Source organism: Meles meles, chromosome 4 (genome assembly GCF_922984935.1).
Source record: "Meles meles chromosome 4, mMelMel3.1 paternal haplotype, whole genome shotgun sequence".
NCBI lineage: Eukaryota > Metazoa > Chordata > Mammalia > Carnivora > Mustelidae > Meles > Meles meles.
The window spans coordinates 134,710,831-134,729,662 of record NC_060069.1 but is presented as its reverse complement, the minus strand read 5'-3'; positions in this window follow the sequence as shown (position 1 = coordinate 134,729,662).

Below are 18,832 nucleotides of genomic sequence, written 5' to 3'. Positions count from 1 at the left end.
AAAGGGATTTTAGGTTAAGTTTTATATGAAAGAAAAGAGTGGATTTCAGAATTTTTTTTAATGTTAGGTTAGTGCTTTGTTTTGTTTTTGCATTTGCTTTAAGTTAAAATTGCACGGTAATATTCCTAAGAATATATATACTTCTGGGGCACCTGGGTTGCGCAGTTGGTTAAGTACCCAACTCTTGATTTCAGCTCTGGTCATGATCTCAGGGTGGTGAGATGGAGCCCCGGTCAGGTACATTCAGCAGGGAGGCTGCTTAAGACTCTCTCTCCCTCTCCTCTGCCCCTCCCTCCCTGCCCACGCGCATGTGAGCAAGCTTTCTCTATCTGATAAATATATATTTTTAAAGGATACATTTACTTCTAATAACAATGAAAAGAAATTCAAATGAGTTGACTCAGATTCTGCCATGATTTCCAAAATAGGATATTTGCTATAATGGGGAATTAGATCTCCAAAGCTCTCTACCAACTTCCATGGGAGGTTGGGGCAACCTGAGGGTTTTGAAGGGTCAGGGGTGGGAGGTTGGGGGAACAGGTGGTGGGTAATGGGGAGGGCACGTTTTGCATGGAGCACTGGGTGTTGTGCAAAAAGAATGAATACTGTTATGCTGAAAAAATAAATAAAATGAAAAAAAAGAAAAAAAAAATGCGACCCAAGCATCCCTGAGATGTGATAAGCCATGCACATTCCTGAAGATGTGTTCCTTAGTGCCTTAATTATATTTGAGATAATTCCCAGGCTTCAAATAAAATATTTCGACTACTCTTCTTTCAAATAATCACCTAGGCTCCATTGCACTATTTTAAAAAGGTTAAAAACTTTCTTTCCCTTTTTAATAGTCATTTCCTCATTCTCAAGCTAGCTTTTAACCTCAGTGCTATTTTGACACAGAGATTAAAAAATATCCTGTACCAATCATACTATGTTTGACCTTTTATGTCCTAAAAGAAAAGGATGTAGAAAGAGATGATATCATCTGTAGGGGGAATATGTTTAACTCCATAAAAAATCTCTGCGTGCCACATTTTTATTATGTAGCTTTGTTCCCAGACCATTTGTTCCCCTGTGTATTTGTGTCATGAAAATGTTTGATTCAGTTTTATGTATTTGTATGTCTCTTTTTATTTCTGGGTGAAAGCATTAATAAGTAGGAAAGATTAAGAGTGAGTTTTTGAGTTTGGTGTATGAGAACCGAACAGGTATGGCATATTTAGCTGGAAATGAAGAAGGGTCAAGAGCATTAGATGGTTAGATAATTGAGTCATACTAGCCTGAATCCTAAATTAATGTATTTGCAAGGAAAAAAGAGCCTTAGCATTTCTTGTGAACCCTGTGCAGCTCATAACCAGTTTACATTGGCTTTTTTGTGAGGCAATTTGTTTGTGTAATGGTTTATTTAGCCAGTAACAGTCTGTCTTTTATGCTTTGGGATAACCTTCCTGAACACATACATGCTTTAATTCATGATCCAGAAACCTGAGGTGTGTTTTTCCCCATATTTCTTTCTCAAACAGCAGAGAGAAAACTGTTGGCTCACTTCAGTGATCACGTTTAACTACAGTTTTCAGGATCTGGAATGTAACGGGCTGAGACAACATGGGAATAGGCTCAAATCGGGATTAGGTTTTGTTATCCTATTTAGTGATTATAACTTCTAGGCCCTACTAAAATATCGATTAACCCCTGTGTCCTCCAGTAAGCCTTCCAAATGCTCCACAAGCTGATGGTTTCTTATAGACTAGGATCGTGAGTCATAAGGTTTCTCCTTTGTCAGCTTGCTTGCCACTCTATGACCAACCACTGCCCTTTGAAAAACTATAGCACACCTAAATTTGGGGACCATACAACTGAAATTCAAAATTAATATTCTTACTTGGATTACATGCTGTTCTTTTTGGAGATAAGGCACATATCCTAAAATTATTTGTTTTGTAGTGGTTTCAACAAAAGGTGGTTTTAGGGATGCCTGGATAGCTTAGTGGGGTTATTGCCCTCTCAATCTGAGCTCAGATTTTGATCTCAACATTAAGAGTTCAAGCCCGGCCGCGTACTCCACCCGGGTTCAATTGGGTGAGTTTTCTGGGTTTGGTTTTTTTTTGTTTGTTTTTGGTTTGTTGTTGTTGTTGCTGTTGTGGAGGGGGAATGGAGAGAGAGAGAGAGAATCTTAAGCAGGCTTCACACCCAGTGCTGAGCCTGACACACGGCTCAATCTCACAGCCCTGAGATCATGACCTGAGCTGAAATCAAGAGTGGGGTGCTTAACCAACGGAGCCATCCAGGCACCCCTTAAGCTTTCTGTTTCAAATGGTGTCAGTTGTTTGCATGGTGGTATTCAGTTGGCAAACGGACTGTTCAAGAGAGTCTTAGAGGTGTCATTTATGTATGTCGTGCTTTGCAGTAATACCTAAAGCCTGGGTTCAGCAGGCACTGTCCAGTAGAGTGCCCACCAAGTGGTATCTTCAGGGTAGTGATCTCAGGCCATTCAGATGTCTTACATGGTGGCTTAGAGCCCCTCCACTGTTGCAAGTGGTCTAGTAGAAGTTGTAAGGTTTCTTATGACCCAGCCTGAAAATCCTACAATATCACTTTTGTCCTGTTCTATTGATCAAGTCCCCTGGACCAGCCCAAATTCAAGGAAGAGGAACTGGACTCCGCCTCTCAGTGGGAGTGATAGCAAAGAATTTGTGGTCACCCTTCATCTCTCACATTGCTCAACCTTCTGTTAGCCATGACATCTATCAGGTCAGTTCTACCACACTTAAGAACCATTACAGTGGCAAGATAGTAACACAGAGGTACATAGATAATAGTTAATTTTCATAGTTAATTTTGCTCAAGTTCACACAGCTCATAATTTAAGAAAGCAAAAATCAGGTTGGCCTGACTCCAGATTTCATGTTTGTATATTGGGAAAATTGATTAATTTGATCTTAATAGCAAATAACTTTTACTGTTTTCTTATTACAAAATTTGTATTATTTCTGGAATAATTTGGAAAATATGATAAAACAAAGAGTGATACTGAAAACCACAGAACTGTGTATCTACTGCTCAGATATATTCAGTGTGATCACTTGGGTATATCTCTGTATCTGTTCACTATTGTTGTGGAGAAAAAAAAAAACAAAACACTGCTCTCAACATTTTGTGGCTTGAAATAACAACCATTTATTTGGCTCACTGGTGAATGGGTTTTTAATTTAAAATGGGTTCAGCTGAGCTCTTCTTCTGGCTCTACAGCAGGGTTTTACACGCGTCTGTGTCCAGCTAGGAGTAAGCTTGCCAACTGTGCTTCCGGGTGTTGGCTCGCTGACTGCTGGGGTGCCACAGGTCTCTCACACATGGTCTCAACTGATTGTTAACATGCAAATGATGGCGCTGAAAGACAGAAGACAGAAGTGTGCAATGCCTCCTGAGGTCAGGACTGGCATATTGGCACAAAGCAAGTTGTAAGACCAGCCCAGATTTCATAGTTGGAGAAATTAACTCTAACTCTTGATCCGGGAAGATGCAAAGTTGTATTTCAAAGGGTATGGACTCAGAAAATGGTTAAAAAAAAAAATGTTCTGGTCATTTTTTCAATCAACCTGGTACAACTCATCCTATTTTTTATTCTCCCCTAGGCCTATGTAAGTAAACACAAATATAAATATAAACACATAGATTTTATATATACCTATTTACATATTGCAGGTACACTCTCAGCATTGGCATTGTTAAAAATTACTTGCTACTTTTAATTCTTAAGCAAAATGACCTATTACCATTGCTTTAATTTGCATTTGTTTGATATATATGAAATTAAATATATTTCCACATGTTTGTTGATTACTTGTTAGTGGAATTTAGAGTGATTTGCTGGAGTGAAATACAGGAGGCAAGGAATTACTTGGGAGCATTTTACAATTGCACATTAGAAAGAAAACGAGCAAGAGAGTGCCACTAGTGGTGGAATAGAGGAGAAAATCATCATTAGTACAGAATGTAGGTAGTGTGGCCCCTGCTGGAGTGTGTCAAGAGAGGGAGAATTAAACATCAAAGACCCTTTGGCAAGAGTGAAAGAATGAGAGTGCCACTAACAGGAATTGTGAAGTGTGGAGGAAAAAGTGATTTCATGAAAAAGTTCGCTCTTGAAGATCCTGACAATAAAATACAATCAGAACATCAAATGAAGATATTAAACATGCAGTCGATAAACTATGGAGATGAGTTAGGTGTTTGTTTATTTGTTTGTTTGTTTTAATTAAAGTGATGGTGGGAAAATATTTTACTTTCCAAGGGGATAAACATTATTTCCTAAGCAAGAGAAACACAGATGGTTGATAATACCACAAAGCATATTGCATTTAAGGGACAGAAGAAGTAAGGGGGGAAAAACAAATGAGATGCTAAGGATTAAACATTTTCATAGACTAATTTCTTTCTCACTCCCCAAAACTGTTACTTTAGTCCCTTTCTTATATCAACCTCCTATTACACTTGCTCTCAATTGATGACCATTTCCTTACACTTGGTTATTAACAATAAAAGTTCCTGGGGGATCGTTAGGACAGTGAGAATACTCTGTGTGAGTCTGTAATGGTGGATACATGTCATTATACGTTTTTCCAAACCCATTATATATTCTTCCAAACCCACAGAATGTACAACACCAAGAGTTAACTCTAGGATAAACTGTGGACCTTCAGTGATAATGATGTTATCAATATAGGTTCATCAGCTGTAACAAAGTACCACGCAGGTGAGGGATGTTGATAACCGGGGAGGCTATGTATATACGGGGGCAAAGGGCATATGGGAATTCTATATGCCTTCCCGTAAATTTTGCTGTAACCCTAATACTGTGAACCTAATACTGTGCTATAAACAATAACATCTGAATAAAGAAAAAAATAAGGAGTTCAGTATAACGATCTGAAATCTGGGTGTGATTCACTGAAAAGAAAAGATTATGGCTAAAAAATTTAAAAAAACAAAACAAAACCAGTAAAACAAAACCTCTCAGCAACCTTTATGTTCTATCACCAAACACAAAACACGCCCGTTAGTACACCCATCCTGTCTTTGTTCTGTCCTCTGCAATGAAAAGAACAGAACTTTTCCTCTCTGAAGCATTGCTGATCCCATCCCTTCTTAACTTCCTCAATGACTCACCCTTTCCCTAGCCTCTCTCTTTGGTATCATTTGCCTCTCTTTCTTCCAAATCATTTGTATTAGCAAAGAAATACTCTCAGTATAGCCTATCTGAAATAATAAAAGCATCGTCTGCTCTCATATCTGTCTCCACATAGCAACAAAAAACGGATTCTCAAAACCTGAATTATTTCACATCTAGACCCTAAATAATCTCTTATCCCTTCTAATGCTACTGTTCTTGTCTCTCATGATAACCTTTGCACTGAGGTTTCAAACTAGTTTTCTAGAGGGTTTCTCCAGGCTTCTCCCTTGTTTCCATCCTTCTTGCCATCTACATAGCTGTTCCTTATTTTTCTTTATAATTGTCATAACCTCAAAACGTCTATTGTGAGTTGTAGATGTTCCCCAAAAAAGATTTGTTGAAGTCCTGCCAAGTCCTAGTACCTGGGGATGTTACCCCATTCTGAAAATAGATTATTTGGCAGATAGAATCAAGAGACAAGGCCATGCCAGAGGGAAATGTAGAGAAATGCAGGGGAAATATGGACATATGACAGTGAAGGCAGTGATTGATGCTTCTACAAGACCAAATTCTAAGAAATGCCAGCAAACATGATAATCTAGAAGAAGTAACCTGAGATCCCTCTGTACATCCTTCAGAGAGGGCATGGCCCTGCCATCACCTTGATTTCAGACTTCTAGCCTCCAGGACTGTGAGAGCATACATTGTTATTTTAGCTCAGTCTTTGGTATGTTGTCACAGCATCCCTAAGAAGCTAATATAGGGCCTCAAATTTCCATGCTAACTACACCTGTTCTGCTTTGGAATATCGTGTATTGAGTATGTCTTTCCTTCACACACCCATTACACCAGAAATCTTTGCGTATGCTTGTCTGTATTAGTGCTTGTGGCTCCTCGTTTCTGCAGTGGAGGACCATGCCTTCCATATTCAGGCTCCCATCCCCAGCTCTGTCTAGCATACGGGCAACAATCAATGTGTTACCTGCTATCAACATGAAATGAGGCTGCAGTGTTAGACCAGCCAAGGAAACGATAGCTCTGAGTAAAGAACTGGGATTAAGAATGGCAGATACTGAAATGGAGTCAGAAGCAAAAAGACTACTGGATTTTGTAATGCTGTGGAAGCAGTTGGTACGATTTAAGAGAGCAGTTGCAGGATACTGGGTATGGCAGAAACCAAATTTTTAGAGCTAACCATTGAGCCGCCAGTGCAGAACTGTAGAACCTGGATGTAGTATGCCTTTGCAAGAAAGTTGGCAGTGAAAAGAAGAGGAGGAATGAAGCAGGGCTTGGTTTTTATTTGCATGTCTATCCACATAAAATGGCAAAAGAATATCCAAATAAAGAGGTAGGTTTGCTGCTTATTAATGACAGTAGAAACCTCTTAGGAGTCTGGTTTTGAGGAGAAAGAATTCAGTGTGAAAGAAGCGGCTGGTATGAATGAAGATAATGATGAAAATACATAGTGTCAAAGAGAGCCTCACAGTAAGTGGCTTTTATTTTGTTGAAAATTTTGTGTTTGCTTTTTTCAACATACCTTTCTTACTAGATTGTAAACATTTTTGAATACAAAATTCTCTCTATACATACAAACAATTGTAAAAAGGTTATTTTAAGTGAAATCCTCTTAAGCCACACATAATTTGTGTTTAGTAAGGAAGCTGTTGTTCTCAATTTTATGCCCAGCTTTAAACCTGTCAGGTATTTTATCCCGGCGAGGGGTGAAAAAGTTCTCTTCATGAATCGTTTTCTGTTAACAGAAGACCTCGTATTAACTGAGTGCTTATTCTTTGCCAGACTCTGTCCTAGGTTTTTAAATACATTTCATTATTTATCCTTTGAAATAACACAAACAGATAGATGTATTTTGTATCTTTATACAGATGGAGAAACTGAGGTTTCGAGAGATCCCTTATCTAAATCCACACAAAGAAGTTGCAGAAATTATCAGTCCGCCTGTCTGCAGAGCCTCAGGCTTTAACTTCTGCATTACTGCAAAAATAGATATACAAAACAATTGCCTGAAAGATAATTTTCGTTGTACATAAAGCTGTATTTTTCATTTTATTACCTGTTAAGATACTGTTCACTATAAGAGCAGTAATAAGGTATGTCACTACTGGCTTTGAGGCTAATAACTGGCTTTATACTTTATTCCAAAATGCCCTATCTATCCTTCTGACAATTTCTTCTTTCATTGATATTTTTAAAAAAATAATGAACCAAAAATTTAGTATCAGTAAAACAAAATGATTGACAAAAGACATTCTAAGTAATAAAGTCTCCAATTTCCTTGTTTCTGGTATCTCTTCCAAAGAGATGCTTGGCAATAGTGCGTATCTTTTAGATAAATATTGATGTGTCCATTTGGAAACTAATAAAACCTAATGCCTTGCACAGTTGGTAGCAATAAAAACAAAGTGTGTATTGTTCAAGGTGGACTTAATAGCCGACACTGAGGCTGACTCAAATTTTATAAGCATTTTAAATGATACTACTCAGCAATTATTGTTAGTGTAGGCATGGGTATGTGCAATTATCAAATTCTTTTAATGATCTAAAATCAGTATGTTGGTAGTAAAAGCTTAGGCATACAACTTCAGAATGGTTCATGTGAACTCATTTGACACGATGTTAATGTATCTGTCCGTATTTAGCCTGTTTCCACCTTGTAAAGTAGGTTAATTTAAAAGTTTAAGGTACAGACTTCTGTAACATTATAAAATGCATGAATGTTACCATTACAAGGAAAACAAGTAATGTTATGGGTAATAAAATCTCTAAGGTTGTTGCCTGCTCCCATTGCTGTCCCTATTGTTTTCCTTTCTTAAATTGCATGTCATCCAAATGATTGCAGAAACTATATTTGCTCAGTCATTAGACAGTGAATTCAATGGTTCTTTTCACATATTCCAAAGTTGATTACTTTTTATTTCTTATCCTCTTCTGTAGGCATACAAAGATTTTGCACATTTAGTGTAAAACATTCCATATTCTGGTTTTAAGGAACATTCTTTGGATTCTTTGCATTCTTTATAGCAGCACAATGAGAGAAATTAACATTGGCCTTACAGTTGTATCAAGGCAGCAATAAGTGAATATTCTATTTAACAACTGGTGAGTGGTGCTAATGGGCAGATTTAGACCACAGGCCAAGGAGAATCTGTAAGTGCGAATACAAATCTTGTTACGTACGATTAAGTAAAATAAATTGGGTAATTAAGAAATAGCTCCAGGCTTAGATGTTATATGCCACAATGTTAATATGCATGTGGTACCTAAAAAAAGATCATTTTACAGTCTCATACCTTCTGTATGTAAAAGTCCAGTGTGATCGGTAGGAATTTCAGGTTTATTCATAATGACAGCTGACCTGCGGAGGATAAGTAGCTTTGTAAAGCCTATCTGGACTGAGAGGGGCATGGCTAGGTTATTTTGACCATCTCCCTGCTTTTCTGCAAGGCCATACTTACGTTATTTGTGTAACTCGGGTATCCTGTCCATTAAAACTTGTCAGGAGAAATATTTCTTAGCCTTCCTTTTTTAACCATAGAACACTTAACAACTCTTATTAGTACATTCCTCTCTTTCATTCATCCATTCATTCATCCACTCTCTTTAGTTCTATCTTGTATGATAAAGTCCATCTCCTAATTTTTATTTCTGCAGTAGAACATACCTATTATCTACAACTGATTTTCTTCTCTCTCAGATCCTTCAGCAGGATCCAGAGCCCGCTAAAATTAGAACTTAGGCGTTTTGTTTTTTGAACTAAGCATAGGTCATTCCTTTTGTTCTAAATATTTCTTTTTGTAATGTTTCTCATACCCTTCTAGGTGTTCGGAAAAGTTTTCATCTTTGTCAAACCTTCTTTCTTTATTTCTTTTCCAGTGAACATAATGCAATGGTTGATTACTTCAGGTTTCTCATGCCAATGACTTCACTTCTTTCCTGACTTTGTCTCTCCAGGGTGTGCATGTAGAAAATCTTCAATGCTGAATTTATCCCTTTTTACCTTCTTTAGGCCTGAAACTATACTGGTGTTTGCTATTCTAGAAAAATTCTTGGTTTCCAACAGCAATATCTTGTCATTTCTCTAGATAGTACTCGCCCTTTCTGAGGTAACTATTTCAAACCTTCCCACTCTTGTCAAATCACCTTTCCTAACACCACCCTCTTTGCTACCAAGGAATGAACTTAATTTCCTCATCACGGAGAAAAGAAAATCCTCAGAAAGTCTCTGAACCTCATGTCCATTTTTTACCCCTAACCCCATACCTAAAACTGCCCTCCCTCTGCTGTTTAATAGAAGTTATTCTCTAAGGCTAATTTCTCTACATCTGGATGTCATTCCTTCCCACAAGATAAATGATCTCTGAATTGTTTCTGAATTGTTTATAATTGTTTATAATTTCAGTCTCTGTTGGTACCATCACGTTCAAGTTTGTCCAGTTTAGCAATACAAACAAATAATAAAAACTTTCAACCCACCTCTTTCCAGCTCTGCCTCCTTTTCTTTCCTCCACTTGATAGCCAAGCATGTATGTTTAAGAGCTGCTCAGTCTTGTCATTATTGCTCATTTTTCATTCGTAGGGCGGCTTGTGCTATCTACTTTTATCTACTGAACAACAGAACTGTTTTTCCAAATGCAACATAATTTGCTTGTTCAGAAATACAATGAATAGTTTATTTCTTGTATTATTTCCTTCCCCAGTAATGTTTCACACTGTGTACAATTTTCTCATTGAAACACACTCATTCATTGGATTCTATCGTACCAGCTACTCCAAATTTTTGACCATTGCACTAAACTCTTTGGAAAGTTCTTCTTTGTTAACCCACCAGTTAAATGTTGGGGTCTATAAGAATTCCATTCTACGTACAAGTACATGGGATTGCTCTTCTCCCATGGCTCCAGTTAATGTCTTTATAGTTCATGATATCCACTTTTAGATATATTGCTGCTATTTCAGTGCTTATATCCAGCTTGCTCCTGGGTATTTTATTTTATTTTAAGATTTTTATTTATTTATTTGACAGACAGAGATCACAAATAGGCAGAGAGGCAGGCAGAGAGAGAGAGGAGGAAGCAGGTTCCCCACTGAGCAGAGAGCTGGATGCGGGGCTCAATCCCAGGACCCTGAGATCATGACCTGAGCCGAAGGCAGAGGCTTTAACCCACTGAGCCACCCAGGCGCCCCACTCCTCGATCCTTTAGTTCATTATGCCTCAAAAGCTGAAATTTGATGTGCAAAATTACTTTCAGCTATTTTTCTTCTCTTGTGCTCATTCTCTCAAAGAGTGGTGCCGCTATCATCCATTCAATTATTCAAGTCAGAAAGTTAGGCATGGCATAAATCCCTCAGTCTTCAAATCCCATTGTTTTAATCTCCCCAGCTTTTACCCCATTCTAGGCCACAATTATTTCTTGCTTATGTAATACTTGACTTATTAATTCTTGCAATTGATTCTCTGTGTTATGAGTAATTTCTTTTCTGATCTGATCATTTATTTTCCATTTTTTAAGTCCATCAGTTGATGAAACTGCACTGAGTTGATGGTATAATCCCACAGAGAAAATTATTCATAAATTATTATTAATGACTGTAAAGATCAGCAATTTGTCAGTAAGACCTATTTTAAGCTTTCAAGTAACATCTGAAGTGACTTCCTAGAAAATGTTGTGTGAGTCCAAGGCTAGCCTTGTCTTTATTCAGATACTAATAGATTGTGTGATTTTTATTTTGCCGTTTTGGTATCATGGCCAGATCCTATACTTTTATTGAAGAACTTCATGCTCTAGTTGTAGGATGAAGATTGTTGTATGTATCATCACTTATTTTTATCACAACTCTATAACTTTTATATGCTTTTTAAAGCCATTGTTATTATTCCTGTTTTGCTTAACCACTTTCCTAATTTCATCACTGTTTTGCTGTTTTAGCTTTTTTTTTTTTTAAGATTTTATTTATTTGTCAGAGAGAGAGTGAGCACAAGCAGGCAGAGGAGGAAGAGAGAAAAGCAGGCTCCCCAGTGAGCAGGGAGGCTGATGTGGGACTTGATGCCAGGACACTGGGATCATGACCTGAGCTGAAGGCAGACGCCAGGTGTCCGTCTGTGTTGGGTTTTGATATGGTTTTTCTGAATCTCTGTGTGTGTCTGTGTATGTGGGTGTATTCTTATACATTACATCTTACTGCATTCTCAATGAGCACATATATTTTTATGTTTCCTAAATTCCTAAATTAAAATTCCCAAATTTTATGAGTCAAAACAAAACGATGTTAATCCCTTAAGGACTACGGATCCAGTACCTGACCTTGCTGTGATATTTCAAAGTCTAATGTTCAGTTATCAGGCTGGCTGAAATAAACAGGACCAGTGCGTTCATATTTATGTTCAAGCTATTATTGGTGTGTTTGTTTTCCTTCCTTAAGAAGGATCCATGTTTACACCTGCAAATATTATTCAGGTAACTTTTCTTAATCTCACTTAAGGGCAATTTAGGATTAGTTGAAAAGAGTGAAATCTATAATCAGTAAAATTTGAATACAGAATTTAACTTTAGTACATGTTGTATCATTTAATGCTTGTAAAAATCTTTTAAGTATTGTGTTATTTGTTTCATTTTTCAGATTAAGAAATTGAGGCATAGGTTAGGTTACAGCTAAAAATTATTAGAGCAGATTATAAGTGTGTATCTTAAATACTAAAAAATATAATTATATATTTTGAATAAGACATGGTCAGAGTTTGTGATGAACTCGGAGATTACCTACTATTTAACAAGTGTTTACAAAACAGCTTATTAGTGCAATTCTATTAGGACCAAATGTGTAAGATTGCCAGCCCTTTAGGTATAAAGCAGTGGGATATTGGCAATTTTATAGAAGTAAACTGTTAAATAGTGCACAGTATACAGAGTGGTGATTAGAGAAAAACATGATTATTTGTGCCCAGTTAGACCAGTGAATTCTTCAGATAGATGTTGAAAGGTAGTCTGAAGGGTTCAGTAGACAAATGATGAGGGGTATGCTTAGTAGATACACACATGAAACATGGAGACATAAAAGAGTTCTGTATACCCAAAGAACTCCAAGAGGTTTGTAATACCTGAAACACAGGGTAAGGGGGCAAAGGGCTATTCTGCATATGGATACAGGTGTCCAAATTGTGCATGGCACAAGGGCGTGAGCTTTAATTAAGTGCCACTTACATAATAGGCATATGTTGACTTTTATATTACCAAGGCAGGCTTAGAAACTTCAGACTTTGTGGCTGGGCCCTGGAGCAGCCAAAGTCCCCTGGGGATTCTTTCCTTTCTTGCTGCTACTCTGGATGACCTGATTCTTATTTTCCACTGATGTCTACAAACAGTTAAAATGTTTCAAAGAGAAGAAACAGTTAATAATGATGAAAGCTACAATAAGACTGATGGTGGTGACTCATGATGGTGATAAGATTATCTAACTGCAATTGAATGCTTTATTTTTATTTACCAAACACTATGTAAGAATTTTATACCTATTATGGCAATATGAGAATAGGTATTTTATTATTTCCAACATATAGTTAGCTATACCTTGGGTGAATCTTTTTGGGTGTGTGTGTACATGTGTGTGAACCCATAATCTCAAGAACTGCTGCAGAAAATTTTCATTTGGGTTGCTTTTAATTACTATTTTTTGTAAGTGAACTAGGCAACCAAATTTCAAAAGTGTAATCTAAGAAATGAAAACAAACCAGCATAATCCAAATAATATTTTTCTTCTAAAATTCATGTTTTCACCATGAGATTTCTCAAGTAACTGTAATTCATTTATTATCTTATTCTTGTTTACTTTGCATGAAGAAATAGTTAATGCTGTAAGGAAAAACTGGCAAAGTTCAAGCGAGCTTTGGAAAACTCAAGGTCATCTAATTATACATGAAACCTAGAAGCTGTTGCTATTTGTCCTTATCCTACTTACTTTCTAAGGGTCATCCAACCAGAAACAACCATTCTGATATGTAATATTAATAACCACTTGGAGGAAACAATTTACGTCATCCACACATACTAACTAGAGATTAAGTAAACAAATAATCTATTGTGACTTAAAATGGTTTCCATGGTGTGCATCTAATTTAGTATGGATAAATGGTGGGTTGAAGTTGAATGATGCCAGTACTTTAAACATGTCTTTGATGCCTCTGGTGTAAATGGAAATGTGACCTCAGCCAGTTGTTAAATTGATAGTTATACTGATATGCCCAGCTGAGTGACAACATGGCCTTCATCATTTCTGGGAGTGAGGATTCATTGAATTCATCCATCCCTTTGTAGATTTGGATCTAGAATTGGATAAAGTATATTTTAGGTATAAAATAACATTAGTATTGCTAGTATTCTGAGGTTTTTGTTTTTGTTTTAATGCAGCAAAGATACATTTTCCCATTTAATGCTCACAACTTATGTGCAGGTTGTGGTTATCTCTATCTCACAGATGAGAAAATGGAGAATCCATGAAGTTAAGTAAATTGACCAAGGTCATACAGTTGATGAATTGCAGAAACAGAATCTGAATTCACTTCTAAGTAATTCCTAAGCTAGGGAAGTTTGAAATCTGCTTGTTGCTCATATATGAACAATTGGTATGCCAGTTACTTTTGCATGGGTTGAAAAAAAAAATCGTACACCCTAAGTAGTACGATACAAGTATCTTTGTTTTATCTGTGATGACCATGGCACTTTTGCTTCTGGCCACCTTATACTTTAGATTCTAGTAGTCTCCACCACCTCTTGATTCCTGAATTCTGTTCTTTCATGCTCCAGGGCCTTTGCACATGCTGTTTCCTCTGCTTTGAATGCCCTCTCACCCTGCCACCTGAACAGAATTCACATTCACAGTCATCTGATAAATCCCTACTCATCCTTCACATCTGCATTAATTTTCTGTTGGTACCGTAAATGTTTAAGAAACACAGAGCCACCATTTCTTGACTTTGAAGTTAACAGGGCCTAGAGCCAAGAATTACAGTGGCCTCTAGGAGCTGGGAACTACCCTTACTTTATTTATAGCCATTAAGAAAACTGGAACCGCAGACCTATAACCACAAGAACCTGACTTCAGCCAACAATCTGAATAAGCAGGAGAGGAATTCTTTACTAGAACATTCAGAATGTAACACCCTTGCTGACTGCTAGCTCCGAGACCCTTACACACTTCTGACCTATAGAGCTGTGGCACAATAACCTTGTGTCATTGAAGCTGTTAAGTTTAGGATAATTTTATAAGAGACTGAATATACAAATGGACAACAGCCAGATCATATAAAGGAAAAATACGAATCTGACCTACAGCCTCTGTAGCAGCTAGTCCAGGAAGACAAATCACAACCTCTGTAGCGACTGGCTCGAAAGTACAAGAGCTTAATCAATAACGTCCAGCTTCTCTGATTTTTTTTTCTCCCACTATCTACTTTGAATCAGCCAGAAAAAGCCAAATATGCTCCCCTAACTGAACATATAGGATTCCTTACTTCTAATTAGCCCTCCTCCAGCTTACCCTTGCCAACAGCCTCCAATCAGGACACATGTTAAGCATGTTTTCCTCTATAAAAGCTTCTGTACTCTCCTGCATGTAGAGTCTCTGCCAAATGCAGGTGATGGTTGCTGATTCTCTTACTAGGACAGGCTCTGAAGAAGTAACCTTTGTTTCTTTTTATGTGGATAGTCTTTTTTATTTCTATATTTGTCATGGCAGTAATAGAAGACTCATACATCCAGGGTGAGGGGCAACTTGTACAAACTCAGTGGTCTGGCAGGGATGGAGTCTACCAACAAAGGCTACAGTGGGCTTTACAGAAACAGGCGGCACTGAGCATCTTTACAGTGTAGACTGACCCCACTGACGGTGTAGAGAGGGCCAGATTTCAACAGTACCAGTGCGGAGTGGAAAAGACATCATAGCACCTAACTGGGCTCAGACTTGGGTGTTCTCTTCACATTGTGGATTGATCATGACTGAGGCTGTTTAGCGCCTATGAGTTATGGGCAGTTTGGGACCAGTCCAGCAACGTAGATATTATGCTCATTACAAAACTAGCATGTGAGTTCTCAAGCCATTAATTGGAAAAATAAAAGAGATTTATTGATGCTTGTTCCTCAGGTTTGTGGAGCATGAAATCACGGCTGCCTTCCATTTCCACTCTATGCACTCTATGGTTTGAATTATTTATATTGAACAGGCATTACTTTTAGGATCAGAAATAGAAAAGAACAAAAATACATGCTAATTTCACAAAACAAAACAAAACCTTGAGGTCTTTAATTTTTTTCCTGAATTAGTCTTCATGAAACAAGAATCTTCTCAATTATTTGTGACTATGAAGAAAACTATTTCCTGAAAACCCAAAGTTTGCTCTGACTTTCTTCTCAACATCCAATTTTAGACTTAATTTTATAAGTGCATTACAACCAACTTTGATTTCTTATTTAAAACATTGCCATTTCCAGTCTCAAAGGTATCCTTTCATTACCCTCAGGATTGTCATCTGTTGAAACACATTTCATTATACCTTAATTATTTTGCTCTTTCATTGGGAGTAGGAAGATTCGCCTTAATATGGAGTTTTAGAAATCATTAAGAAATACTCGCTCCAAACTATCCCTGAACAAAAACAAAGCATGTCACTAATGGGACATCATTGCTGAACTGTGTCCCCATGGTCATTGCAAACAATTACCAGAAAAATGGCAGTATGTTAATTCTAAGGTTGCAGTTACCCTCTTCAGAGCTGAGGTTACAGCTCTTTCCCATCTGTTAATTTCATATTATTAGAATTTAGATTTCTTGAGGAAGCAGATGGCTATAAACTTTAACAGGTGTTTATGGTGCACTGCCTTAACTTTAAATGCTGAACAGGTACAGCTTGAAGTTTGCTGGGCTGCACAGGGAATTAGTACTTTAAGTGATGTGTGGGTAGAGAATTAATTTGTTTTGAACTACCTGAAGAAAATTCAATATATTGTACACAGAGGCTCATGCTTACTTGACATAGTGCAATACAATGAGAAATGTCAAAAAAAAAAAAAAAAAAAGATTTAAAGAAATCCTGAACTGTATTCTTCAGACCAGCCTACCACTTTTCCTGCTAATAAAGTACCAAACAAGAGTATGCTCCAAGTTATGGCAGTGGATGAAAGTGGAACAGATAGGGAAGCGTTCATGCATCAATGACTGCTTCAACAAATGTATGTGTAGCGCAGCTCATCTCTGCTCTACTGGAATGCAAATAAAATGCAAGTCTGCATTCCTATTCTGTACATCTTTGCAAATATTTTAACATTACATCATGTTGTGCTCCACTTGGCAATGTTCTGTCTCACTCGAATGGAACACTGTCTGCTGTTTTACAAATTCATACAATGGCTAAAAAAAACAAAAAACAAAACTGTTAGAGCTCAATATAATGCCTAGACTTATATGTATTTTCTGGAAAAAAAATGTAAATTCTTTAAACCCGGGATATAACTTTCCACATATATGAGATGAATACAAAACTCTGAACAATGACTGTTATAGATTTATTCAATTAATTATTTAATGATACTTTTTACCAGAATAACACATTTTCTCTAAGTTGCTTGGGTTATGTGACTGCAAAAGTGCTATGTGGAGAGGACTTGACTTCGGTGCTCTATCCCCAGCACATAGAACATTGCCCTGCACATTAATTGCTCAATAAATACTTGTTAAATTTATTCAGTGTGTCATAGATGCAAAGAAACTAGAGAAGTTCAAATGTTTGTACTTTATAATTAGTGGTGAAACTGCAGAAAAATTATTGAGACAAGTGTGAAGCTGTCACAGGCAAGGATGGATACCACTGATATCTGCAGGATTAATGCTGCACATGTACACTCCAGAAAAGAAATAACATATAAATAATGATGATATTGCCAATGGTGAAGCTTATGGAAAACAGAGTACATTTCCCTTGTGCTTCCATTTCTTCTGGAATTTGTTGATGTTCTGAGTTAGTTTTTCTGCCTGAAGTCTACCAGATGGTATGTTGGTCTGTGTTCTCTGAACTTTCTTGGATTCTTTAGGCGGTCAAATTGACACTACTTTCAGTTCTCTTAATGTTGTGGAAAGACTTTGGTCTCCATGCGTGGTTTATGAGCACAAACTGGATCATGTCATTCCTTCCTGAAATATAACTTGATTATAGAATGGCCCTTAGTCCTAACTCAAACGTAGGTCCTTTAAGAGCAACGGTCAGCAAATAGAAATAATTGAAATGATTGCCTAAGAGTGTTCCCTTGGATATTTCCCATTGATCCCTCCAAATCCACTGTATCCACTGTACCCTTTTCCAAGTTACTTTGTACTTAAGGAGGATGACTGATAATGGACAACATCGGTAGACATCCAGTTGGTTTGTTCAACAGGGAACATCACCAAAAACTCCAAAAAAGGAATGAAAGAGAAGTCAGAGTAGTAATTTTCCTCTCTCCCTTGCTGAGGTTATCTTAAGCTGATTGCTTCCCTCAACTAAAGATCACTTATCCCTCTCTTTGCCTCTTTAGTCTTTAAATATACTAAGATGCCCTGCTGTTACTACAATCCCCAGAGAATTAAACTATTCATTGTAGTTTTCCTAAACAACAGCCTGCACTTTTGTAAATAGTGCCTTTATTAAATCCTCCTCAATTTAACCAATTTGAGTGTACACCATCTGTATTTTGCCTGGACCCTGACTGATACAGTCTCCAAGTGATAACTAAAACATTTTAAAGGACTTAAAGTTTTAAATGGCATTCATTTGTTACTTTAAATCTCTTAAGTGATAGAAGATTGGAAGAAAGTGTGTAAGAAATTCCTCTACCTGCTTTTTTTTTTTTCCTTCTCAGTGGAGACACTCCCATTTACTTGCAACTATTTTAGAGTTAAGTAACTACTTAGAATTGAGGAGAAAATAATAAAGCTGTTCTTTTGAGAAATGGAAGCTGTCAAGGCTTTATTACCAAGAGGAAGCACCAAAAGTAATCAAGGCTCTTTTTGCAAAATGTGATGTGTACCTTCCTGTCAAACTCCATTAACTTAGAGGTTTGAATTATAGTTCTATTTCACAAAATAGTATGATGGAATCAGACATAATATTAGAAGCTGAGAGTTCTGTTTAAAATTGCCTTTTCTTTGTTCTAGAGAGAAATAGCACATTCTGAAATGTATCCTCCTAATCAACTGTTAATAGCTAATTCAATAGCCACCTGCATCAAATTCTGCTGTTCTCAGAATAGAACACCTTGATATTCCAGAGGGAAAGTGTTTACTCTCCTATTTGTGTGTAACTAAGCTGCAAGGTGAATTCAAATGAACCAATGGGGAAATTGATATCTTCATGTGTCCCATAAATTGGGCACTTTGGGCCTCTATTGGCTACATTTCAGAATCCGAGTTCATCCCACAGATATCCAATCGTGTGCCACAGATGCAGGAGCATATAAAAAAAAAAAAAAAACCCTGAAAGATGTAATGTAAAAAGTGTGTATTATTATGGTCATATTTTCGTTAGGCCTTTTTTCGAAAGACAGAAATGACATTCAGATCAGTTTCGTTGGAAATTTATTGGGTCAGCTAACTCATTTTTGCAAAATGTGAAAAGAATTTTTAAAATCC